Here is a 26,201-nt window from a genome sequence, read left to right as displayed (position 1 = left end):
ATGGCTTAGAGGAAAGAGAATATGAAGACGATGCTATAAACGAGAGGCTGTAGAGTGAACAAATGAAAACCATCGCAGCATTAAATCTGGCATCCCTTTTTAGGATCAATTAATAGGTGATGCAGTTCCAGGTGCACTGGTTAGAGAAAGAATTTACCAAATAGAGGAGAGTTAGGCTTGGTCAGCTGTATACCAGATTACCTCTAACGACCATCAAGTTTCCTATAAAATCATTATTTAAATGTGGCAGAACATAGTAAGACTTCCGTCATATTCTCCTAGAATATATTTGCAATAAATTACCAATAATACCTGTAGGTCTTATAAACTTCAAAAATAATCACCAGTATATTGACAATTAAAAGGCAAGAGTAAATTGTATCTTGAAATATCCTAGAATTATGATGCTTAAAGTGTAATAGGACTTATCGTGTGATGTCTTAGGGAGAATTAGAAAGTGAAAAAATGAAAGTGTTTGTTGCTCAGTCATGTCCAACTCTTCTGAGCCCATACAGCCCATAGACTGTAGCCCACCAGGATCCTCTGTCCATGGGATTCTCCAGGTAAGAATACTGGAGTGGGTTGCCATGCCCTCCTCCAGGGGATCTTCCCAACCCACGGATCAAACCCAGGTCTCTTTCATTGCAGGCGGATTTTTTACCATCTGAGTCATCAGGGAAGCCCCTGAATTAGATCAGATTGATAAAGACAGACACATACACACATACTCATACCAAAAGATGTTAAAAAATGATTCTAAAGTATTTATGGAAATACAGATGTGAAAAAAGTACCAAATCTGGAGTAAATGTGTCCAGTAATATATGTGAGCACACAGAAACTGGGTTTTCTCTTTGTAAAGAACAGCAAAAAGGTGGTTCTCAGTGCACCTTGGTGTGACTTTATGTGGCCAAAAGTCCAGACTTTGTCCAGCCTGGTGACCCAGCTGGACCTCTGCTCATATCTCAGGTTGGTAAATTTTTGTATGACTTCAGACAGAATTCTTAATCTTTCTGACCCTTGATTTGCTCATCTGTGTAATGGGGCTGGTAATACAATGAGATAAGAAGTACTTGACGTGCAGCAGGCACCTTCCCTTTCTTACTCTTGGTATAGTTGTTGCATATGGTGAATAAGTTTTGGCACCTAATACCTGATTTATTAGCAGGGTAGAACTTTCTAAGTCCAACACCATACATTAGTGTCCTGCAATATCTTTAAGAACCATCGTTTTTGCAATATGAACATTTTTGTGGAATGTAAATTTACATTTTAATTGTATATCACATTCTACTGTATGTTCACAGATCGACTTATCTCAAACTTCTGAATTTTCATGAGTCAGAAATTTAACATAGCTCTGCAAATAATTTTTTTAAATGCTATTTACAAAAGAAATTGCTTGTCCCCTAAATTTTCAGTACTTTCAACCAATTCTCTTCCGTGTTCTGGTCATAAACCAACCCTCTATTCATGTGTCAGAGATGGACAAGAGGAATGAATGAACACTGGATTATAACCCAGCAGAGTAACTAACATGCTCTTGTTTGGTAAAACTAAGACTGTGACTATTGCTGATTTTAGGACATTAGGAGCCATATTCTCTGTGAGGGCTTCCCTTGGGGCTCAGCTGGTAAAGAATCCACCTGCAAAGTGGAAGACCTGGGTTCGATCCCTGGGTTGGGAAGATCTCCTAGAGAAGGGAATGCCTACCCACTCCAGTATTTTAGCCTGGAGAATTCCGTGGACTGTATAGTCCATGAGCAAAATTGCTTAGAGTCTGAAAAACAAGGATTCAGATAAAACAGATCACTCACAAACACAGTTTCGTGCTCTGGATTTTTTTCCTCAGTTATGATAATATTGTGGGAGCTGCTGGGTTTCAGATCTGAGTCACTGGAAACTTTAAGGCTGAGTTACATTTAGTGTCAAGCACTGGAGGCATGTGTTCTAATGTCTAAGGTTCCTTGGGATGGTTTGTGTTTAACATTTACAAAGCTATTTCATTTGTACTGACATGTAAAACTCTACGAGCCATTTCTCTTTTTAATTTTATTATATTATTTGTTTATTTTGGCTGTGCTGGGTCTTCATTGCTGCTCGGGCTTCTCTCTAATTGTAGCGAGGAGGGGCTACTCCTTTACTTGTGGTACTCAGGCTTTGCATTGCATTGGCCTCTCTTGTTGCAGAGTACTTGCTCTAGGGCCTGTGGGCTTCAGCAGTTGCAGAACATGGGCCCAGTGGTCATGGATCCCGGGTTCAACAGCACAGGCTCAGTAGTCGTGGTGCATGGGCTTAGTTGCTCCATGGCATGTGGGATTTTCCTGCACCAGGGTTCAAACCTGTGACTCCTGCCTTGGTGGCCAGATTCTTTACCAATAAACCACCAGGGAAGCCCAAGGAGCTACTTCTTTATGACCATAAAAACCTAACTATTTTCCTTTATTTTCTACGTCAGTTAATTTGTTCATATTTTCAACTAAATATAGTGACTTTCAAGTTTTATTATTTACAGCATTATACTATTGCCTTTGGCCATAAAACTATGCTTTATGTAAAATTGTAGAAGACAAAATGTTAATCAGTAATTTATAGGACAATTGGGTTTTCCATTAAGTTTATAGTAGCAAATTAGTATGATTAATTGTGGGTGAAGTGAGCCTGAATTTCCAAACACCCTAAACAGAACAACCCCCCAGTGATTGAAAAGAAGATTCAAGTTGGCTTGAAATGATCTATTGTTTTTGCTGCTAATTCAGTCACCTGCCTTTGATGACAGCGTCCTGATTTTCTTTTGGCAAGCCATGGCTTTCCTCTTTCCTCTCAGCCCTGTAGACTGGGGGTTCCTGAGGCCATTCCCAAGATCTAGGTGTGAGGGTTAATCCTGCTCTGGACCCTGGTGTACCCCATCCTTTGGCTACTACAGCTAAGGATGGTCCCATGACCTAAGCTGTTCCAAGAAAGTTGACCTCAGGGTTGTTACTGAACTACTAAGGAACAGGGAGCTCTCTTTCCTGTGGGGCTACCAAACTACTGTCATGTAAGCCTGGGGAAGTGAGAGACATCTTGCCATCATGTTGACAGAATTTGCCCTAGAATGAAGACCCCGTCTTAAAAACCAGAGCTGAGATGTAAAGACAGGCTCTTAAAAACCAGAGCTAAGACAAAAAGACAGGCTCCTTGCAACAGGATTAATTCTGGGTTTGCCTGAAATGGTAAGACAACATTTCTCCTGAAGCCCCCCCAAACCATCGATTCATTTTTGACATGTTAAAATGATCCCATAATAAAGAGACACAAGTATAAAAGTTAGAAGCTTTGAATCATCCTGACTGCAATCTCATTTTAACAATGTGATTGGATAAGCACTGTTGCTTATCAATTTCCCAATCTATAAAAAGTGGGAAGCATGTTAAGATGTGTGCATAATAAGAAGACTATTTATCTGTACTGAATGACAGAGGTAAGTGGTGGCTTTCATACCTCCACTATAGATGAGCCCACAGACTTTCCTGACAAATTGTTTTATGCCTAAACTATTCCAGCACTTACCTATATGCGTTCCTCACTCTGGCATCCCGTCCCTTCCTCACAACATAATTCTCCTGTCACTTGTAAGATACCCATGATGTAAGAGCCTGCTTCTGAGCGTTTCTTACAAAGTCTTCATAAAAACGGCAGCTACTTTCCAGGAGACATCTCCGCTTAATTCTTCTCCAAGTATTCTGAAGGGGTTTCTTCAAATAATTTAAAAGCGTCTATATTTAGGAATAAAAAGTCTAAAGATGACCTCTGCAGATTTCTTCCTTCCGTTAAGCGCAGTTTTATTAAAGATATATTTTCATTCTCATACTGAATGCTCCCCAACTTCCAGGACCATTTGATGTCAAATTTTGAGGCCTGATAATACTTTTACCATCCACAAAGTTTTTACGGACTCCACACAGACTTGTCAACGCCTTCGTTGTTATTCCTTTCAGAGGTTATATGTAAATATTCCATGCAAATCTAACAGACTAGTAAAGTCCAAGAACTTGATGTTCTTGGATTTTTGTTTTGTTTTCCACAGATTCATCCTTTTGAGAAACTAGGGACATAGAATATACTAGTTTGGATGGCTGTGGATTAGCTTAATCCAAAAGTTTAAAGTGGGGGGAAAAAAATCATCTTTTACCTTCTTGTCTTTTATACACACACACACACACAGACAAAATATGTACACAGTTTCAGCTCCATTTTTTTCTTGTACATAAAGGTATAAGGAACAGACCAAGTGATATCTAGATCCCTGAGACTAAGTCTATAATTTTATAAAATGTATTACTCATTGCTGATCATGATCAGATGTACAATTCTGTCCTTACTGGGAATACAGAGGTAGAACTCTATAATCATTAAAATATAATTTAACTGAGACTACATTATTAAATTTACCAAGTACCTAGAATCTTTGCTTTTCATTTATTTACTCTAAAAAATGATGGTCAAATGAAAAGAGGGATTTTTAAATGTATGTTTTAAATCCATGGTTTCCTGAGTCTTTGATTTCATCATCATGTAAAAACCCTTTCCTCTCAGCTATTCTGTATCTGAACTATTGTGGAAAATAGCCCATTACAGTCCAACAACTCTCAGGTCATTTAGTCCCCTCCCCTTGGTGGTGGTGGCTTAGTCACTAAGTCATGTCTGACTCCTTTGTGACCCCATGGACTGAAGCCCACCAGTCTCCTCTGTGCATGGGATTTCCCAGGCAAGAATACTGGAGTGGGCTGCCATTTCCTTCTCCAGGGGATCTTCCCGACCCAGGGATTGAACCTGCATCTCTCACATCTCCTGCATTGCAGATGGATTCTTTACCATTGGGCTACCTTCGAAGCCCTATACCATTATTGAGAGGCAAAACAGTAAAGTCTAAAATAATGTGGCTTAGTAAAGGTCACTCTTGGCTGGATCAGGTCAAATGAGGATAGAAAATAGAACTTCAAGATAAAGCTCTTTCTCCAATATTACATTGCCTCAGTGCAGTTAAGCTTCAGGTTAATGCTAATGAAATACTGCCATATTATCCAAATACAAGTTAATCATACTCAGCATATTATGTTATTAAGGAAAGAAGTCTATTTAAATACCTTAAAACTATTTTCAACAAGGGATTCATTAAAAAGGATTTTCTGGCAAGCATATGTTAAGTAGAGAAATCAATTCATCTGAACGTTTGCCTCCAAAGTATTCTTATTATTCAGAATTTGATTCATCACAGGCAAGACCACAGGTATTACCCAAGTACGTCAAATTCATGGGTGTTTCAGATAAGCAAACAGCTGGAAGCAGACTGCTTTTCATCTGCTTCTGTGTCTGCCTAGCTCTTCAGCTTGGTGCTACTGCTGCTAAGTCGCTTCAGTCGTGTCCGACTCTGTGCGACCCCATAGACGGAAGCCCACCAGGCTTCCCCATCCCTGGGATTCTCCAGGCAAGAACACTGGAGTGGGTTGCCGTTTCCTTCTCCAATGCGTGAAAGTGAAGTCACTCAGTCGTGTCCGACTCTAGCGACCCCATGGACTGCAGCCTACCAGGCTCCTCCGTCCATGGGATTTTCTAGGCAAAAGTACTGGAATGGGGTGCCATTGCCTTCTCCAGCTCTTCAGCTTACCTGTATGTAATAAACATCACACACACCTGCTAAGTGTTATCCCCATTCCTCTAACTGAGAATCACCTAAGTACTTTGGGCCTGTGGAGCCAGAAAATGGCCAAGACAGGGAACCCTACGATGCACTATCTCTGCCCCATCTCCTCCTCCGTCCTCTGGGAAGATCACACATATTTCTACCTATCTCAACCCTTGATTGGAAACAGCTCTGTGAATTCCACACTAGCATGTTCTTTCTCATAGATACTCCTTCAGTAGGGCTTATTGAGCCTCTGCTGGGTGCCAAGCACTTCTCTGCTCTGGTGTTACAGCAGCGAATCATTAGACAGGGGTCCTGGCCCCCTAGCACTCCCATTCCAGAGAGAGAGACAGAAAAAAACACAGAACTGACCGTATAAAAGTGATGAGGACCATGGAGATAAAGAAAACAGGGCATAGGGGACATGAAGAAAAGGGACGCTTGCCAAGAAAAGAAATGTAACCTCAGGACGTGATTATTTCTGCAGTAAATCAAAGCTGCAGAATCAGGACCATGTACACAGTGTTGAAAGAAAGTGGAAGCATTAGTTGCTCAGTCGTGTCTGACGCTTTGGGACTGCATGGGCTGTAGCCCGCCGGGCTCCTCTGTCCATGGGATTCTCCCAGCAAGAATACTGCAGTGGGTTGCCACTCCCTTCTCCAGGGGATCTTCCCCACCTTGTGATCAAACCCACATCTCCTGCACTGGCAAGCAGCTTCTTTACCACTGGGCCACCTGGGAAGCCCCTGTTTTAAGATATAGGTTTTATGGTTTTATAATTATTGAGGTATGGCAAGACCAAAGCATCAGGAAATGATTACCAGTGAAAGATAGTTTGTTACTCACAGGCCCCAAGAAGAGGGGCCACACCACACCACAGCAGGTACCTAGGGGGCATTCGGGAGGCAGGGAAAACAAAGGAAAAAAGTGGGCAAGAACCTTTCTCCTGGCTTCTCTGGGAAGGAGCAGGCAATGCTGTGTGAGCAGTCTTAGGGATCACTAGTTTGAATGATTTTTCACAGGCTCCAGAGCATAGAGGCTGTGCTGATTTCTGTGATAATTACTGCAGGAACTCGCCCTGAGTCTAAGAAACCAATAGAGGAGGCGGTCAGGGTTGTGGGCTCCAGGATAACTGGTTTTCTTTTTGAAAGGTGAAACTTTCGAAAGGCCAAGGAAGAGATGTGTTTTATTATCTCTAGCAGTTGGTTTATCCTGGAAGAGGAAGTCCCTCCTCGGTCAGCAAGGACCCAGATGCAAAGCAACAAAATACAGATAATGCGAAAGATAAAAACTTCCAATTATAGGATGAAAAGTGCTGGGGATCCAATGTAGAGCACAGTGACTATAGTTAACAACACCGAATTGCATACTTGAAAGTTTCTAGGAGACTAGATCTTAAATGTCCTCACGGCCAAAACCACAACAAAGAAACAGGAATTCTGTGACCTGAGAGGTGTGTTAACCAGCCTGGATGTGGTATTATTTTTTTCATACATACACAGGTCTAATCACCACATTGTACATCCTAAACTTTATAAAGTTATATGTCAATTATATCCCAATAAGGGCTTCCCTGGTGGCTCAGACAGTAAAGAATCTGCCTGCAATGTGGGAGACCTGGGTTGAATTCCTGGGTGGGGAAGATCCCCTGGAGGAGGGCATGGCAACCCATTCCAGTATTCTTGCCTGGAGAATCCCAAGGACAGAGGAGCCTGGTGGGCTACATCCTGTTAAAGCTGAAAAAAAAAAGACATGGGCGGTACACCTATATTCTCAGTGTCAAATAACACTTGGGGCAATGGGATAGTCATATCTAATCTCTCCCACTAGGAAGGAAAAAGGGAAATATTAGTAAGAGTTAGTATTGAAAAGTATTAATTACCCCCAATGAATACTCTCCATCTTTTGTAACACAGAGCCTTGCTAATTAAGACAAGATCATCATGTTATGGATGCATAACATGGAGTTTCTTTCATATGTTTCCCTGCATTTGTACAGTATGAATGCTTTACACTACATAAATGGTTTTTGAATGCCTGATTCCATTAAAGAGTCCTGCTGTACAAATTGGTTTGAAACCCCTGAACTGATCATCTTAGAAGCCCAGCTAGTTCCAGGGCCTTCCGTGATTCCAGTCCCAAATTCTTCATGTCAAAGCATCCTTTGCTTATTTTGCTACCAAAAAATAAAAGGCATTTAAACTGTTTCTGGAGATTTGTAACGGGTGGCAAGCTTGCACAGGCTCTTCTGGCCCCATGTATAAGGGACCCTTGACCTTCCACTTCCCTGAACCGATGAAAACATAACTGTATTAACACAGATAAATGAGTATTTCTTAACTGCCCACTGTGGGGAAATGCTGTGTTAAAAGCTTGATTTACTGATTTATTCAACACATGTTTATTGAGTGTTGATTATGTGTGAGACACTTTGGGGGGCATTGAGGCTACAGGAGTGAACGAAATAGACAAAAGCTCCTTTATGGAACTGATTTCTTAGGGAGGGGGGTATGGCAGTAAAAATTGATGGGGTGTCAGAGGTGATAAGTGCCACGGAATGAAGCAGAGGAGAGGAAGCTTGGGGAGAAAAGTTCTCTGTGGAAGTGACATTCCCATTGGAAAGGATTGTTGGAGACGGGGACAGGGAGGGAGAGGAGCTAAAAATATGAGAGGAGCGGTTAGAACGTGGGATCCTTACAATGGAGGTTATGGGGTGAGTATATCATAGCAATAAAACCCATTCCCTGACCTGGAGAACTGCATGATCACTAGAGAGATAAGGTTAAGATGAAATCACTAGAAATCAATCAAAGATGGATTCTGCTGTATGGTCCATGCAAACAAGTGAATTCAGTGTTAAAACTCTAAAGGATGCTTATGTCAGTGCCTGCCAGTATAGTCATTAACCAGATGACAGGCTTGGTAACCCCTAAAATTAGGGCACATGCCCACACTTGTCCTGGCGACTCTCTGCAAATCCTCAGTGTTTACTCCAGACAGTTTACTAAGTAGTGAGAACTGGCAAAGTCACAGCTGTGAACTTACTGATGGACGGTATCTTTTGTGCTCTGTTTCTGTGGGGAGGCTGTGGCGGGATTGAGAGGTGTCTGAGATGAAGGGGGGACAGGAATCTGTGACTGAAGAGAAGGAGCCAGGGGTTGTCACAGATTGTCATTGTTGCTGTTCAGTCACTAAGTTGTGTCTGATTCTTTGCAACCCCAGGGACTGCAGCTCGCTTGTCCTCTGCTGTCTCCCAGAGTTTGCTCAAGTTCATGTCCACCGAGTCAGTGATGCTATTCTAATCATCTCATCCTCTGCTGCCTCCTCCTCCTCCTGCCTTCAGTCTTTCCCAGCATCAGGGTCTTTTCCAATGAGCCAGTTCTTCACATGAGGTGGCCAAAGTATTGGAACTTCAGCTTCATCCTCAGTCCTTCCAATGAATATTGGGTTGATTTCCATTAGGATTGTCTGGCTTGATCTCCTTGCAGCCCAAGAGACTCTCAAGAGTCATAGATACGTGGTGATGAAAAGAGAGGAGGAGAGTTTAGCTTTGATTGGTTGGTCCCTCAACCTGGATGTACAGGGAGAGACGGTGAGAAAGGACTGTCCTGGTCTACTGAAGACCCCGAGGCGGGTCAGCAGCTCGGGCTCCCTGGGACACACTCCCTCAGGACTTCCCTCTTCTGTAACACAGGCAGCAGCCCTAGAAGAAAGCCTGGCTCTCATGGGGCTTTGAGGAAAACAGACGAGAACAAGGGAGGGTGGGCAAGGCAGAACCTGGGAGGGTGTTGGTGAGACCGTTCCAGGATTCCCTGAGATAGCGGAGGGAAGCTGGGCATCACCAAGAGGGGCTGCCTGGAGAGCGTGTGTCTGCAGGAAGCAGGACCAGCAAAACAGATCACTGGTGTCAAAGGGCTGCCCGAGAACTCAAAGCTTGGTTAGCTGTGTAGAAGCCAGCCTCTTACATCAAGACACTTCAGTTCAGAGCTCAGCGCCTGTGCTGTAAGACATTTGTAGTCAGTTCTTACTGAATTGAACTGAATCTTTAATCTAGTCTCCCTGGAAATTGTTTAACACACAAAGTGGTAGAAGGTGAGTGCCAGATGGACACAGATACTCAGTTCAGAGGAAGGAGACCTTGAAACTCCAAATATGAGTGAAGACTTAACCTGTAAATAAGATGTGGTGTTCCAGTATTCTTGCCTGGAGAATTCCATAGACAGAGGAGCCTGGTGGGCTACTGTCTATGGTGTCACAAAGCGTCGGACACGACTGAGGGACGGCGAACGCACAGACATGGCTTCATCTCGTTGCAGAAATTTCGCAAACCCGTAGTTAATATCTGCTGTCAGCGCTGTAACCGGCACCAGCCTTCCTGGCCCTGAAGCCAGGCAAAGTTAGGGATCATTTCTTTCCACAGTAAAAAGTTTTACAGGCTACTTTTATATCCTAGAAACACTCAGTTGTAGCACAGTCGTGAGAAACATCTCTCCCCCTACGCACCCACAGAGGCATTTTAAGCATCAGGAGAAGTAGGTTATACTTAAGGTACAGCAATATATTTTTTATGTAGTGGTTTTTATATAGTATTTTTATGTCATAGTTAATCACAGGAGCAGAGAATTGTTTAACTCTCCTACCTCTTATAAATTTTTTTTTGATGCCTAATAATGTGATTAGAGCAATACATTCATCGTTCTCTCTAGGAAATGAATCAGGCTAAAATCTTTGAGCCTATGGTAACAATTACTCATTGATAGCTTAACACTTAGGAAGAGGACTCAAGGTTTTCAAGACTTAGTTAGAGCCCCCACGTGGAAACTGGTGAGTGAAAAGAGACACTGTCTCCTGCCCTCCACCCAAACCACACGACGTGGTATAGAGGCCAGTCATCTGCTAGTGCTTGGGGCTGGCAAATGAGACATTGTCTAGAACTGGGGATTCAAAGCCAAGTCCCTGACACTGACTGCGCCAGTGCACCCTCTGAGGCAGTGGTATAGATTGATCGCAGGACTCCAGTCTTTTAGAGTTCAGTTCAATCGCTCAGTCTTGTCTGACTCTTGGCGACCCCATGGACTGCAGCACGCCAGGCCTCCCTGTCCATTGCCAACTTCCGGAGTTTACTCAAACTCATGTCCATTGAGTCGGTGATGCCATCCAACCATCTCATCCTCTGTCGTCCCCTTCTCCTCCTGCCTTCAATCTTTCCCAGCATCAGGGTCTTTTCCAACGAGTTAATTCTTCGCATCAGAGTGGAGACTGGTTAAGATGTGCAGAGAACAACACTGCACTCTAGTGGTCATAGTGAGAATTGGATGTCGAGGCACTTGTTTTTCTCTAGCTGCCTGATGCTGCCAGTAACTTCCAGAGCAATCTGCTGCCACCAAAGTGAAGGAAACAATGGATACAATTTACAGGATAAAATCCAGGCCCAAATAACCCTGGTCTTGTCTGACTTGTCTGGGTAATGACTGCCTGATCTGATGCAGCCTTTGGGGAAGTGAGTCATGTGTCCATTTTATTCATAATTCAGCTTTTCTAACGACAAATCCAAGATGCCTCTGTCTCTATCAATTATGTACGTAGGTTTTCATCAGATGAGGCACTGATGTCTGCTGTCCATCCCCATGGCATTATGATGAGGATCAAGTAAAAGTATATGAAAACAGTTTAAGAGTATAAAGCTCTTACCAACTGTTGTTATTGAGGAAAATGCATGTTTATCTATTTTCAGTGAAAAGAATTCGCAAATTCAACCCTGTATTTTAGGATTTTTACCTACAGATAAACCATAATAATGAAAAATTTATGTATACACACACATACATACACACACAAACAATTAATGGAAACAATCTATATTCTATGCAATATTCTGCCTTCTAGACCTACTAATGAAAAGTCTTGCCAGGAAGAAAATGTTTAATTGATGATTTTAAACTTTGAGAGATATACATCCTTACCCTTTTGTGATTCACCCAAAGAGATTTTCTTTAAGGATTGTATAACCCTTATTTTCAGAGGAAATTTTTTTTTTTAATATCTTTAAGTTTCAGGAGTTACAACTTGTTCATTGTGTCATCTGACTTCTCATTTTATAGAAGAGGATGCTGAGGTCCAAAGTGAGATTCATGGCAATAGCTTTAAGTGGCTTTGCCAGGTGGAAGTCAAAATGAAAATAAAATTGGTTATTTCAGTAGAATAAGGCCAAAAACCATCTAGTGAACACTGGTTATGCGAAGAAAATTAAGAAAGTGTGTCAGTTATAAGATCCTCATAGCAATCTTCTCTACTAATTTCTTCCCATTTCCGTAAATTTTAAACCCATATTTTTATTACCATTAAAGTAGGCAACAAGTCGACAAAGGAACAATGCCCCAGTGTAGTGCCATTATTATACACACAGATGCTCAGTGTGGAAGGACACAGATGGCAGAGGCAGTTGCCCAGGTAACAGTAGCTTCCTGCTAAGTGTCACCACCAGACAAGCTTGTTTTAAATCACTTCCGGGTCATTAAAATACAAGGAAGAGCATGATCATACATAATAGCTTGGATTGATGAATTTCCCCCTACATTAGGGTTAAAAGCTGGGTGCTGACACTTCCATTCAAAGTATGTAATATAATGGTCTTTTGGTTTTTATTTTTTTCTGCCTTCACTGGAAAAATATTCTCAGTAAAATCTCAGATTCAGAAGCAAAACAAGAGGACACACTCTCGTCTGCTGGGCTGGGGAAGATAGACTATGAAAGAATGTTTCCAACCAGGAAAACAATTGCTCAATGTAATTTGGGGGGTGTGTGGAGGGTTCTTTTATAATGACTTCAAGATACTGAAGGTCATGTCAGGCAAAAGTTGACAGCTATCTTACTTCCTGCTTATCTGAAAGCTCAAGGTAACCGCATGCATGCGTTCTTAGTCTCCTCAGTCGTGTCCGAGTCTTTGCAACCCCATGGACTCTAGCCCGCCAGGCTCCTCTGTCCATGGGATTTCCCTAATACTGGAGTAGGCTGCCTTTTCCTCCTCCAAAATAACAGCAAACGAGATCAAAGCAATGCTGAGACAACCAAGAAGCAACCAGCTGTTAAATTTGCATGTGGAATTAACTTTCTCTCTGCAGGGCTCAGCACCTCCACCCCTGCCCAAGTGGAACCTTAAATACCAAGGCATGAGGACATGGAGGTGCCAGCCTACGCAGTGCCACGCTGTAAGATTTTCTACAACATCCATTTCTCATCCTCTTCTATAGTCTGATTCTCTCTTCACCAGCTTGTTTCTTTAGTCAATGGTTAAAGGAAAGGAAAATCTTTCAAATGCTAAAATATTTCTCTCTATTTTATAGAATTACAATGCTTGAGCCTTTACTATAAATTGTATCCATAGTTCAAATGTTACTTTTCAGAAGGTATTGTCACCAGGTTGAATATTTTAAGGTACATCCTGTGGCTTCCCAAGTGCACAGATTCATGCAGTCCGCTGGGCTTGACTTGCTCTGTCTTGTTCTGGTTCAGAATGTGTGGCCCATGTGTTTTTGTGTGTCTGTCGAACACCGCTCTTAGGAATGATAGGCAAATGCCAACGGAGACGAGGCAAACCTGGCTGAGTCTGTGATCTCCAGACAGATTCCACCGACCACTCACCCACCTCATGAGACCCCGGGGGCAGCCTAGCCTCCCATCCTGCCTTCTGTCCCGTCCTTGTCTGCGTCACCAGCTTCTGCTCTTGGGTTTGTCCACAGACTGACGCGTTGCTGTGCTCCCATGCCTGGTATTTGACATCCTCTGCCCTGCAAATATTCTGATTACTGTTGGCCTGTGTCCCGTGCCCTCACCTGGGCATCTCACTCTGGCCAGTCCCTATTTGGCTCCGATAGTCCTGTCTTGGCACTGACACATCGGACTGGGCTGAAAGGGACGCCAAAAAGAGAGCCTTGGCCACCGCGTGGCATCCCTTTTCTTTTCTGAGCCAGGCTGCCATCTCCTTCCCGTGGTCTGGATTGAGCAATAGCCAGACATCCACGCACTTGTGTGCGTGCTAAGTCGTTTCATCCATGTCTGACTCTTTGCGACCCCACGCACTGTAGCTGGCCAATCTCCTCTGTCCATGGGATTTTCCAGGCAAGAATACTGGAGTGGGTTGCCATTTCCTTTTCCAGGCAATCTTCCCAACCCAGAGATCAAACCCATATCGCATCTCTTACGTCTCCTGCATTGGCAGGATTCTTTATCACTCAGTTCAGTCAGTTGAGTAGCTCAGTCATGTCTGACTCTTTGCAACCCCACGGACTGCAGCACGCCAGGCTTCCCTGTCCATCACCAAGTCCCGGAGCTTGCTCAAACTCATGTCCATTGAGTTGGTGATGCCACCTGTGGTCTTTATCACTGGAGCCACCTGTACTTGGGGTACAACAGGTTACATAAAAGTATGCCTTCCATTCCTCGTTCACGAATAAGGAACTGAAATTCTGACTCTTATTTCAGAGTTAGCCTGCATCTGAATTCTCTTCTTGAGGTCTAGCAGGTCAAGGCCATCTTAGCCACAGTCAGCTCTGAGCCCTCCAGGTGAACTCAGCCTTTCTGTAAGATGAGCAGGTTCTAGGTCAACCAGACTTAACTATAGGGGATGCCGCCTGTAGCCTTTATCTCGAGCGCCACCTGTACTTGGGCTACAACAAGTCTAGAGGTTCCAAAAAAAAAATGAAAGGATATGAAAATATCCTTTCATAAAATATGAAAAGGATGGTGTGAATGAAAACATCCTAGATATTAGTTTTCAAACTTCTGTTTTAAGAAAAACATACTGATTTTAATCAAATACCCTCTACTAGATTCCCTGTTATTAGAGCTGACTGTGGCTAAGATGGGGTTGACCTACTAGACCTCAAAAAGAGAATTCTGATCCAGGCTAACCCTGGAATAAGAAAAAAAAGACAGAATTCCAGTTCCTTATTTGTGAACGAGGAATGGAAGACATACTTCTATCTAAATGCTTTTATTTACATAAAACACTTTTGTGTAAATTCTTCATAAATGCCCTTCACCCTTTCTGAGTGGAAAACTCTTGCCCAAAATTTCAGAAATAACTCAGAAAATTACACATCCTCGGTGCCCTGTGTCCTGTTTCCTCAGGCCAGTGTTCCCTCTGTGTCTGCTTCCACTCCTATTATGGCTTCATCACTCAGCTTCATCACGCTTGTTTATGTCCATTGCTGTCCTTGGGTTGTGAGTAACTGCAGGGCAAAGACTGTGCCTTATTCATCTTTGTGTCCTCAACTCTTTACATGGTGATGTGCAAATAGCAGAAGCTTCATAAATGCTCCGTGAAGTAAGGAACGATTCACATGGGAAGCTTTTAGTAGCGCAGGTGCTATGATCTCTGGTCAGGGAGAGAATCACACTCCAGACACCCCCCGCCCCTCAAAGAGATCTCTGCCTCTGCTTCCGCTTGGATGTGGACAGCTTGGAGGAGATGTCACCGCCCCCTCCCCCGCCCCCAGCGGCAGCCTTCAGCAGTGAGAAAAGGCCAGCTAACCTACAGAATCATAAACATTTTTTGAGCACATCAGAAAGCAATCAAGTGAACTCTATTCTGAGAAGTTGACAAGCCCGTGGAGGCGAAGTGGGTGGCAAGACTCACTTTGACAGAGCGCGGGGGTGGGGGGTGGGGCGGATGGAGCTGCCAAAGCGGGTGGGAGAAAACAGCTAAAACTTTCACAGATGCTGAGAGGCCGATGGCAGGCCAGTGAGAGGACTAGTAATGTCCGGGAGCCAAAGACGCAGGGAGCAGGTGCCCTGGTGTCTTTTCCGCACGGCCCTCCTCTGTGGGCGCAGGAGAAGGGTGCAGGGCGAAGCAGGAAACGGGCCTGGCCCCAGCCTCCGCTTCGGAGGGAGGAGCAAAGGGAGATCTCTGCTCTTAGGGAAGGGCCAGAAAGTGCTGGGCCTGCCCCGGGCACAAGGAAGCCATGGTCTTTTCGGGCTGAGTAGTATTCCACTAAAGGACTTCCCTGGTGGCTCAGACGGTAAAGTGTCTGTCTACAATGTGGGAGACCTGGGTTCGATCCCTGGGTCGGGAAGATCCACTGGAGAAGGAAATGGCAATCCACTCCGGTACTATTGCCTGGAAAATCCCATGGATAGAGGAGCCTGGTAGGCCCATGGGCTCACAAAGAGTCGGACACGACTGAGCGACTTCACTTCAGTATTCCACATAATACCAGACCACCTGACCTGCCTCTTGAGAAACCTATATGCAGGTCAGGAAGCAACAGTTGGAACTGGACATGGAACAGCAGAGTGGTTCCAAATGGGAAAAGGAGTATCTCAAGGCTGTGTATTGTCACTCTGCTTATTTAACTTATATGCAGATTACATCATGAGAAACGCTGGGCTGGAAGAAGCACAAGCTGGAATCAAGATTGCCAGGAGAAATATCAATAACCTCAGATATGCAGATGACACCACCCTTATGGCAGAAAGTGAAGAGGAACTAAAAAGCCTCTTGATGAAAGTGAAAGTGGAGAGTGAAAAAGTTGGCTTAAAGCTCAACATTCAGAAAACGAAGATCTTGGCATCTGGTCCCATCACTTCATGGGAAATAGATGGGGAAACAGTGGAAACAGTGGCAGACTTTATTTTGGGGGGCTCCAAAATCACTGAAGATGGTGACTGCAGCCATGAAATTAAAAGACACTTACTCCTTGGAAGAAAAGTTATGACCAACCTAGATAGCATATTGAAAAGCAGAGACATTACTTGGCCAACAAAGGTCCATCTAGTCAAGCCTATGGTTTTTCCAGTGGTCATATATGGATGTTTGAGTTGGACTGTGAAGAAGGCTGAGCACAGAAGAATTGATGCTTTTGAACTGTGGTGTTGGAGAAGACTCTTGAGAGTCCCTTGGACTGCAAGGAGATCCAACCAGTCCATTCTAAAGGAGATCAGTCCTGGGTGTTCATTGGAAGGAATGATGCTAAAGCTGAAACTCCAGTACTTTGGCCACCTCATGGGAAGAGTTGACTCATTGGAAAAGACCCTGATGCTGGGAGGGATTGGGGGCAGGAGGAGAAGGGGACGACAGAGGATGAGATGGCTGGATGGCATCACCGGCTCGATGGACATGAATTTGAGTGAACTCCGGGAGTTGGTGATGGACAGGGAGGCCTGGTGTGCTGTGATTCATGGGGTCGCAGAGTCGGACATGACTGAGTGACTGAACTGAACTGAACTGACTGAGTACTCCACATCGTCTTTATCCATTCATTTGGTGATGAGCTCTTGGGTTGGTTCTTATCTCCGCTATTGTAAATAGTGCTGCAGGGAACACTGGGGGTTGTGTATCTCTTCCAGTTAGGGTTTTTGTTTTCTTCAGATGAATACCCAGGAGTGGAGTTGCCAGATCATGTGGTAGTTTGAGTTTTAGTTTTTTGAGGTACCTCCATACTGTTTTCTGTGGGGACTGCAGCTGGTTCCATTCCTACCAACAGCGCACAAGTGTTCCCTTTTATGTGCGTCCTCACCAACGCTTGTTAGTATCTTTCTTTATTTTTGGCTGTGCTGGGTCTTTTGCTGGGCTCGGGCTTGCTCCAGTTGCGGTGCGCTGGCCTCTCACAGTGATGGCTTCTTTCATTGCAAAGCACAGGCTCTAGGCCCACGGGCTTCAGTAGATGCGCCCCCGGGCTCTAGAGCGCAGGCTCCATTGTTGTGGCACGCGGACTTAGCTGTTCCACCGCACGTGGGATCTTCCCAAATCAGGGATTGGACCCATGTCTCCTGCATTGGCAGGTGAATTCTTTACCACTGAGCCACCTGGGAAGCCCTTGTTATTATCTTTTTGATGATAGCCATTCTGACAGGTCTGAGGTGGTATCTCATTGTGATTTTCATTTGCATCTCCCTGATGATCAGTGATAACTGAGCACCTTCTCACGCACCTGTCGGCCATCTTTATCTCGTCTTTGGAAAAATGTCTGTTCAGGTTGTCTGCCTATTTTTTGGTTGTTTTTTGTTTGTTTGTTTGTTTTGACACTGAGTTGTAAACCTTGCCATTTGCAGCCACGTGAACGGACTCAGAGGGTGTTACGCTAAGTGAACTAAGTCAGATAGAGAAAAAAAAATGCTATATGATTTCACTTACATGTGGGATCAGAAATACAAACACACAAAACGAAACAGAAGCAGACCCATAGATATAGAGAACAAATGGGTAGCTGCCAGAGGGGAGGGTATAGGTGAGGAGGATGGACAAAATAAGTGCAGGGGATTAACAGGTACAAACTTCCAGCTCTAAAATAATGAAGTCATGAGGATGTCACGACAGCACAGGGAATATAGTCTAGAACATTGGAACAGCCTTGCATGGTGACAGATGGTACCTAGAATCATTGTAGTGATCACTTCATAATGTTATAAAATTATCAAATCACTATATTGTAAACCTGAAACTAATATGATATTGTGTTGTTATTGTTGTTCAGTCGCCCAGTCATGTCCTACTCTTTGCCACCCCGTGGACTGCAGCACTCCAGGCCTCCCTGTCCCTCACCATCTCCCGAAGTTTGCTTTATAACTTAATTTAAAAAAAGAAAGGAATCACCTCGGGGCCATTATCTCGATGTAGTTCTTGTGCTCGTGCTCAGTCATGCCTGACTCTTTGCGACCCCATGGACTGTAGCCCGCCAGGCTCCTCTGTCCATGGGCTTCTCCAGGCAAGAGTACTGGAGTGGGTTGCCGTTTCCTCCTCTAAGGGATCTTCCCGGCCCGGGGATCAAACCTGAGTCTCTGGAAGTCTGCTGCACTGGCAGGTGGATTCCTTACTGCACCACCTAGGGTAGTTACCATGGGGAGAGAGGCAAGGATTGCCCTTGAGCCAAGGCTGCCGGGAGCTTTGTGGTCAGGGGCAGCAGCTGGGGGGGGCGACACAGCACCAATGTGTCCCTTGTCAGTGTCGCTGCTGCCAGCGGCCACTCGGCATGTACAACGTGGAGATCAGGAGACAGTTTCTGGGCGAGCAATCTGGATGAATCTCACGGACTGGCAACTGAGTGCAGCCCTTCACTGCATGGCACTGCTCATCGCCTCCTTGGGGCCACAGTCAGCCCTTCGCTACAAGGGAGCCTGGGGAGTGCCTTTTGAATTTTTTATTTTTTGGCTTTTCTGCTGCTGCAGTTCAACGTAGCATTGTAGCTAGACTTCAGGAAGGGATTCTGTAAGTGGGTTGGAATAGGAGTCGTAAAAGCCAATCCATAACATTTACTGCTCCTACCACCAGACTAGATGCGTGTCCATTACCCTATTGATTTCCTTCTAGTGCCAGGGCCCTCAGAACAAAATAAAATACATGTGGTTGTTTGTTGAGTTTTATTTGCTCAATGTGTCCTCCTACCTCATTCATTTGTAAGTTCCACTTGCTAGTGGTAAAGAACCTGCCTGCCAGCACAGGAGACGTATGAGACTTGGATTCAATCCCTGGGTTGAGAAGATCCCCTGGAGGAGGACATGGCAACCCACTCCTGTATTCTTGCCTGGAGAATCCCATGGACAGAGGAACCTGGCGAGCTATAGCCCATGGGGTCTCAAAGAGTCGGACACGACTGAAGAGGCTTAGCATGCACACACGCACTCATGCAGGGACACTGTCCCCCCTGTCCTCAGCTGTATGCTCACCATAAACCACAGTGCCCAGCATACAGCTGGCCCTCAGGAAATATTGGAGAAAAGTCAGCAGACCCTTTGAGAATTAAACAAAAGCAAATGATGGCCCTTTCCATGGAAAAATACTTCTAGTTGCAGGCACAGCATTTCCATCCTGCTTTCTGAGATTCCCCAGGAAGAAAGCACAGCAAGGAGACAGAGATGACATGTGTGCCTTCATCACTTGGCTGTAAATGCAGCAATTTTGCTCCTAGAGTGACTACAACGTATGGGACACCCTGTCCCCTCGAGTAGTAGAAAGCCCAGATTAGAAATGCATCGGCCCTCTGTGCAGGTGGGAGAGCGCCATGGGTCCCTGGCCGGTCACTGCCCTAAAAGTGCAGGCCAGCAGCTCACACCATTTTTGGAAACGCCTGGCTGCCTGCAGAAACGGCAGTAGATCTCTATCCGGCATTTACACAAATTCCTGGAACCCGTGCCAGCTCGCCTTTCAGAGGGATTGCTGGCAACACAAAAGGAAGAAAAAGAAATCCTAGGTCTTAGGGTGCATTTTTTTCATTCTCTTTCTACAGCTTAAAGAGCCTAAGAGCCTGAGAAGGGATTCATTCGCAGTCCTTGAATAATAGCCAGAAAGGGAGATTAATAAGAAAAGAAGGTATGTGAGTTTCAGAGCACAGGGGGAACTTATCTGGGTTTTAGTATGAGAAGAATTTAGGGCACTGCCTGTGCGTTCAGCTTCCTGGTCCTGTTGGTATCTCTCAGCGCTTAGCTTCGGGGGCCCCACTTGTCTTTTCTTTCACCAGGAAGGGACAGAAGTCAAGGTCAGTCCCAAGGTCACAGTGAGGTGGTCTCCCAGCCCCCACGGGAGGGCTCAGAGCAGGGCCTCTGGCCCTGGCTCTCTCCTCTGGCTGCTGATGGAGAATAAGCAAGACTCCTGCTTTGCTCCATCCAGTGCTCATGGGCACAAGGAAAAGTTCTGCAGCCTCCAAGAAATCTGGCCCGGAGACATGCTCCTTTCAAGTGATGACTCTGCCCCCAACTTCCATATTTCAAAGGAGAGTCAGCCATGAGCAAGCAAACAGATGTGCAGCTGGCTAATCAGAGGGGCTCCAAACTTCTGGATAACGATCAGCTTTCTGCGTTAGTTCTCTTTTTCCAATGGGAATTCTTCCTTCATGATCTTCCTCTCCCGCCAAAAATATGTCATTTGGCCCATTTAACAACCTGATGGACTCATTTTTTTCCCCCATATGAAACATGGCAATATTCATGAAAAGAAAGTTCCTTATCTCCCTTTATATGAGGGATGGTTCGTAATAAGCACAACGGTTTTTGAAATGTATTTTCTGACCTAATTCCTTTCAAACATGATTTCCATTTCGGGTAAATCTCAATGGCCAGCCATCCCAGCCTTGAGGAAGTTTGTTTCAGTGCTTTGGGAAAAGGTGGAGTCCTGCTTGCGGCAACAATGGAATTGGAATCGTGTTGCTGTGTGCAGTATGCAAGAGAGAGACCAAAGGCTGGACTTTGGAGAGAAGAGGATGAGAAAGAAAAAAGAGTGAGCCGGAGGGAGTGAGAGAGACACGGAGCTGGAGAGAGATGTAGAGAGAGGGGAAAAGAGAAAGAATTTTGTGCATCTCTTAAGCGTTATAAAGGTGCTGGGATCCCAGAGCTTCTGCCCTGATGGTAGAGAAGAGACCTTGTGGGGAGCAAGGCTGGTCAGGAGACCCTACCTGCCGTGCTAGGAGGATGTGGTGAATGCGGGGAGTTTTTGATGGGGGAGAGCGAACCGTTGTGTCTGTTCCCTTGGTGTTGGGAGAGGGTGGGAAGAAGCTGAGAGAGGCCACCTGAGCATCTAATGAAGGGGGATTTTAAATTAAAAAATCAGGTTGAACTAAATCTGGATTCACCATCCTACCTCGTCTTCATCACCAGCCCCAGCAGATCAAAACTCCTAACTGGGATGTGATCGGTTATAGAGAAATTGAGAAGCTACGTTTTCTTTACCCACCCGAGTGCAGTGTGGACAGTTTTGCTGCCCACTCAGTTCAAGTTAGCCAGCAGTTAGTGTGTCTACTTTGTTGATGAATAGTCCTGCGGGAGGCAAAAGGAAACGGAGAAATGACACCTAAAGTCATCTTGATGACCAAGTCCTTTCTTTTTACTACAAGGTACTGAGTCAGAAGGCTGTTTTTTTTTTTAAAGAAATGGAAATTGGGCACATCAATTTCTCTCTAACCTATAATCGCCCACAGAGAGGCAGAGTTTTCATCCATCTGAACTCCACTCAAGCCCAAGTCAGTTTAACAAACATCCTGAGTTATTTTCAGCTGGGATCGGTGCTGAGATTAATTTCCAGGCCCAGATTCAGTCTCTCCTGCTTGGACATGACATCAGCAAGCCAAGGCATAGATGATTTTTCTATCCCATTCATCTTATTACAAGTAGTATTAAATTGTTATGAAACACTTTATAGTGTGGAAAAAAAACATTATTTTTACACATATTAACTTTTTGATAAATACTTCTTAAATATATAATTACCTATCAAAATCCCAGCCATTCTTAGTTTTAAATATAAAGAAGTAAATGTGCTTTTGTACATGAAAAGTAGTGTTAGTCACTTAGTCATAGCCAACTCTTTGCGACCCTGCTGGTTGTAGCCCGCCGGGCTCCTCTGTCCCTGGGATTCTCCAGGCAAGAGGGTTGCCATTCTCTTCTCCAGGGGATCTTTCTGACCCAGAAATTGAACCCGGGTCTTGTGCATTGCAGGCAGATTCTTTACCGTCTGAGTCACCAGGAAAGTTTTGTACATACTCCATGGCTCTTTAAATGGACTGTGCATCTTGGGAGAAACTTTGCTCCCAGCATTTAATATAAATAATGAGAAACAGTAGAGAAATAATTGGCAGAACACCAGTTATCTGTTGGTAAAGGCTGAGAATTGCCCAGATGGAGGTGAGCAGCAGGCCCAGGTCTGTCATTTTTATTTGCTTCTAAGACTGTTGACCTGCGGACTGTCTTCTGAAGAATTAAAGCTAACTTGTTTTTTATGTTTACCTGATACTCCCCAATGATCCAACTTACCAGCTCAGTTTTATTTTTACAATCTTATAGTCAGATTCCGATTTCATTTGCAAGCTGAGTCCAAGTCTGCCACTTCAATAAATATCTCAGTTAATCCATTTTAATGAGCAGAGACCTAATGCACGTAAGCCAGAGACAAATGTGGAAAACAAAATACCTAAACAGCAGCAATTAAAATGACACAGCAGGGAAGCAATAGGAGAGCACAGGAAAGATTACACGAATGAACTGACTTGAAAGGGAGGAATCTGAGTGAGGGCCCTGCATTCAGTCACCGGCAAAGGACAGTTAAACGATCAGGACAAGTAAGTAGAAGGGGAGGTAGGAGGTCTGGTGGGAGAAAACAGGAAAGTCAGTGTTAGAGATGGACGAGGTTAAGGGAACTAGCCTTTCATCCACTTAGCCATCCCTTCATCTACTGAACCAGGGCTTACTTAGAATAAACGTTGTAGAAGGCTGTATGCAAGATGAAACACAGGAAACAGAAGGGAAGAACAACAAAGGGATAAAACTGATCTCGACCAAGAATTATGAGCTCTTTAAATTGGGGAAGTGACAGCAGAATTATACAGTCTGATTCAGTTCATCTGTTACACACGGGAGGGGACTGATGAAAAGTTGGGCTCTTCCAGGCAGGGATGTAGATAAGAGAGATGAAGCTGTAGAAAACAGGGAGTGATGTACAGTGAAGGCTGGGGGTGGGGGGGAATGGGAGGGAGCGACTCCTGTGATCCAGACAGCAGCTCACTGTTGAGCTGGACCCAGTGAGGGGGAGGGGAAGGATGCTGAAGAAAGGGGTGGGCCATAGGCACAACTTAGCAGCCCTACAGACTTAGTTCTGACAGGCAGCAAAACATACGCATGTAAAGCAGACGTGGACATCGGTCTCCTGAGTTTCCACGGACATAGGAAAACTGTCCCTGTACCTCTTACGCTTACTCCTGGACAATCAGCAGGAAAACCCTCTGCTTTTTCTACCACTGCCACGGAACCCAAATCTCAAGGCTGCTGCAGGTCCAAACAAGGAGAATGAGTAAAGAGAGAAGAAAGGAAGGAACAAAGAGCAAACTCAAGTATCTAATGACTCTAATCTCTGGGTAGCCTATCTGGTCACTGAATTTTAAAATGAAATTTAATTTTGCCAGCATTTAGAATTTTCACATTAAAACAAAACAAACAAACAAACAAAAACTGATCTCTTTGCTCCATCTAGCGTTGTATGTTGAAATGACATGCTCCCTGACACCTCTCACAACCCAGAGGAACAGCTAAGTCACTTCAGTCGTGTCCGACTCTGTGTGACCCCATAGACAGCAGCCCACCAGGCTCCCCCGTCCCTGGGATTCTCCAGGCAAGGACACTGGAGTGGGTTGCCATTTCCTTCTCCAATGCATGAAAGTGAAAAGTGAAAGTGAAGTCGCTCAGTCGTGTCCGACCCTCAGCGACCCCATGGACTGCAGCCTTCCAGGCTCCTCCGTCCATGGGATTTTCCAGGCAAGAGTACTGGAGTGGGATGCCATTGCCTTCTCCGAGAGGAACAGCAGTGTTACCCAACCACAGAACCGGAAGTTGAATGAGGGACCAGGCAAGATGAGCCTCTTCTGTTGAAAAACCCTGAGAAGTGCTCTGAAGCAGAAGATCAGGCATTCAAAGCACCAGTTGAATTTTTTCCATTATAGCCAAGGAAATCCCCAAACCTAAGGTGAGACAGTGATTGTGATCCCCCTACTGACTTGGAAGTTCAGATGTGAGACATGACCCTAGCTGCCAATACAATGAGAACAAGCGTAGCCTAGAATATAACCTTACAGGTTAACTTGAGCATCAGCAGATACTCATACACTATGGAGACTTATGTGTATTCTAGAAGGAAAGAAGAGAGCATATCATACTTGTATAACCATATCTGATTTAAAAAAAGAACACATTAAGTAAAACAAAGTCTTAGGGCTATTTAATTGTAATTGCTAAAAAGTATTAAATAGGAAACTAAAATTACCACTGAAAGATACTAATAATAGTAATGACCATTCATTGAATATTTACTATATGCCGGACATGTGCATACACTATTTCATTTAATCCTCACAATAGTCCTCTAAGGTGGGTATCACTAAAGCTGTTATTCAGATGTAGAAGTTAAGGCCACTGAAGGTCATTCATAGTCATTAACTGACAGAACTGTGATGCGAATGTCAATCTTTCTGATTACAAAGCTCTGGTTTTCCCTGCTGTGCCTCTTTCTGTCAGAAATGCTTTAAATTCATGACTATAGGTGTAAAAGTTCAACTTCCTATCTGTTTCCTATTTCTTCAATCTGTTTCCTGTCATTTTCATTCAGTTCAGTTCAATTCAGTCACCCCGTCGTGTCCGACTCTCTGTGACCCCATGGACTGCAGCACGCCAGGCCTCCCTGTCCATCATTTTCATTAGACTAGTTTAAAATGATACCCAGAAGTGATCATCTGATGTTGCAAAAGTGCAGCATAACTAAAATGATCACTCTAAACTTGGACCGCACCCAAACTGTGAGGCAAAGGAAGAGGATTTTCATAACTGTGTATCTCATTTCCAGATGCCAAGGAGCAGGTCCCCCCACCTGAGGAGCTGGTGGTACCAGGCACCGACATTATCGACACGTCGATCATGTGAGAAGCAGGTTCGTTGCAAATGAATGGCTTCTCCAGAAACCTTGGCTCATTAACTTAATGAAGCAAAGGTGGTTCTGCAGTCTCAACACAAAAAGGAGGATGGTCAAATTCTCTCCTTGCTTAGCAGATTAGCCAGTTCCTCAAAGTCCTGTGCCTTTTGCTAGGCCTCATCAGGAACTTTCCAAAGACATAAACCAAAAAAGATGGGAGAAATGTTCTCTCAAATTGCATTTGATTGGTTCATGAGCACTCTTTAAACTATCTTCAGTTAATTATGTTCCTGTTGAGAGAATTTTGTTTTCTGTACAAGGACCAATCATTCCATGATGCCGGGTCATTAAACTTCCCAAGTTTGGAACAAAAATGTCCTCTGTGAATGGATGTAAAGGTGTGTTGGACCAAAGTAACATATTTTAGGTCTTCAAAGCATCTTAGAATAGTTTGGTTTAGTACTAAAGTGTGTTTATTGCTAAAGTGGTCAAGCTTGATGGCAGCGAAATGTTAAAAGATCTCATCTTCCTCTTTTAGAACTTTATAGTTGGGTTTTTTTTTTCATATTTTAAGGATAAGGACATTGGTATATTCAAGTCAGCAAGAAAACAAAAAGAGATTTGTTTCTTTAACATTCCTGGGTTTATATGAGGGGGAATTTTAGAGATCTGGCTAAATGTAAACTTCCACATCCAAAAGCTGAACGTTTACTTAGATTTGCCAAATGCCATATGCCTCTAATTTCTTCTGTGTGGATGCTGCTATGATGCTGTTGATAGCTTATACTTACCCTCTGATACTTTGCCAACTAGTTTTGCTTATGATGCAGTCCATGGGTTTGAGGTTTTGCTATCCAATTGCTCAATCTACTTTAAATCTGCTCTTATCTGCTGCCACTGCCGTATCTTCAGAGCCTGTACATCTCAGTGTTCATTCTTTTTATTATGATTCATTCATTCATTCTTTTTATTATCTTTCTTTATTTTATATGAATTATTATCATTCATTCTTTATTATGTTAATAAGAACAGAGTATGGGCATGATAAAAGTTTAAACAACGTGCAAGTGTTTACTATGAAAATTAAATCCTTTTTCCTTCACACATATACCTAGGGTTCTCCCTTCTCTGGGAGTAACTACTATTCACACTGTC

The 26,201-nt window shown here is 44.0% G+C and overlaps 1 long non-coding RNA gene across 1 annotated transcript in view; it reads left to right on the top strand.

The window, feature by feature from the left end:
* LOC129643162 (uncharacterized) overlaps positions 1–25,178 on the top strand; it is an 89,231-nt gene extending 64,053 nt beyond the window's left edge. Inside the window, exon 3 of the long non-coding RNA XR_008710126.1 lies at positions 24,981–25,178. This is a non-coding gene — a long non-coding RNA (uncharacterized LOC129643162). The remainder of the gene's footprint in view (positions 1–24,980) is intronic.
* The last annotated feature ends 1,023 nt before the right edge of the window (positions 25,179–26,201 follow it).

This window comes from Bubalus kerabau, chromosome 2 (assembly GCF_029407905.1).
Source record: "Bubalus kerabau isolate K-KA32 ecotype Philippines breed swamp buffalo chromosome 2, PCC_UOA_SB_1v2, whole genome shotgun sequence".
NCBI lineage: Eukaryota > Metazoa > Chordata > Mammalia > Artiodactyla > Bovidae > Bubalus > Bubalus kerabau.
This window is presented reverse-complemented; position numbering and strand designations above follow the sequence as displayed.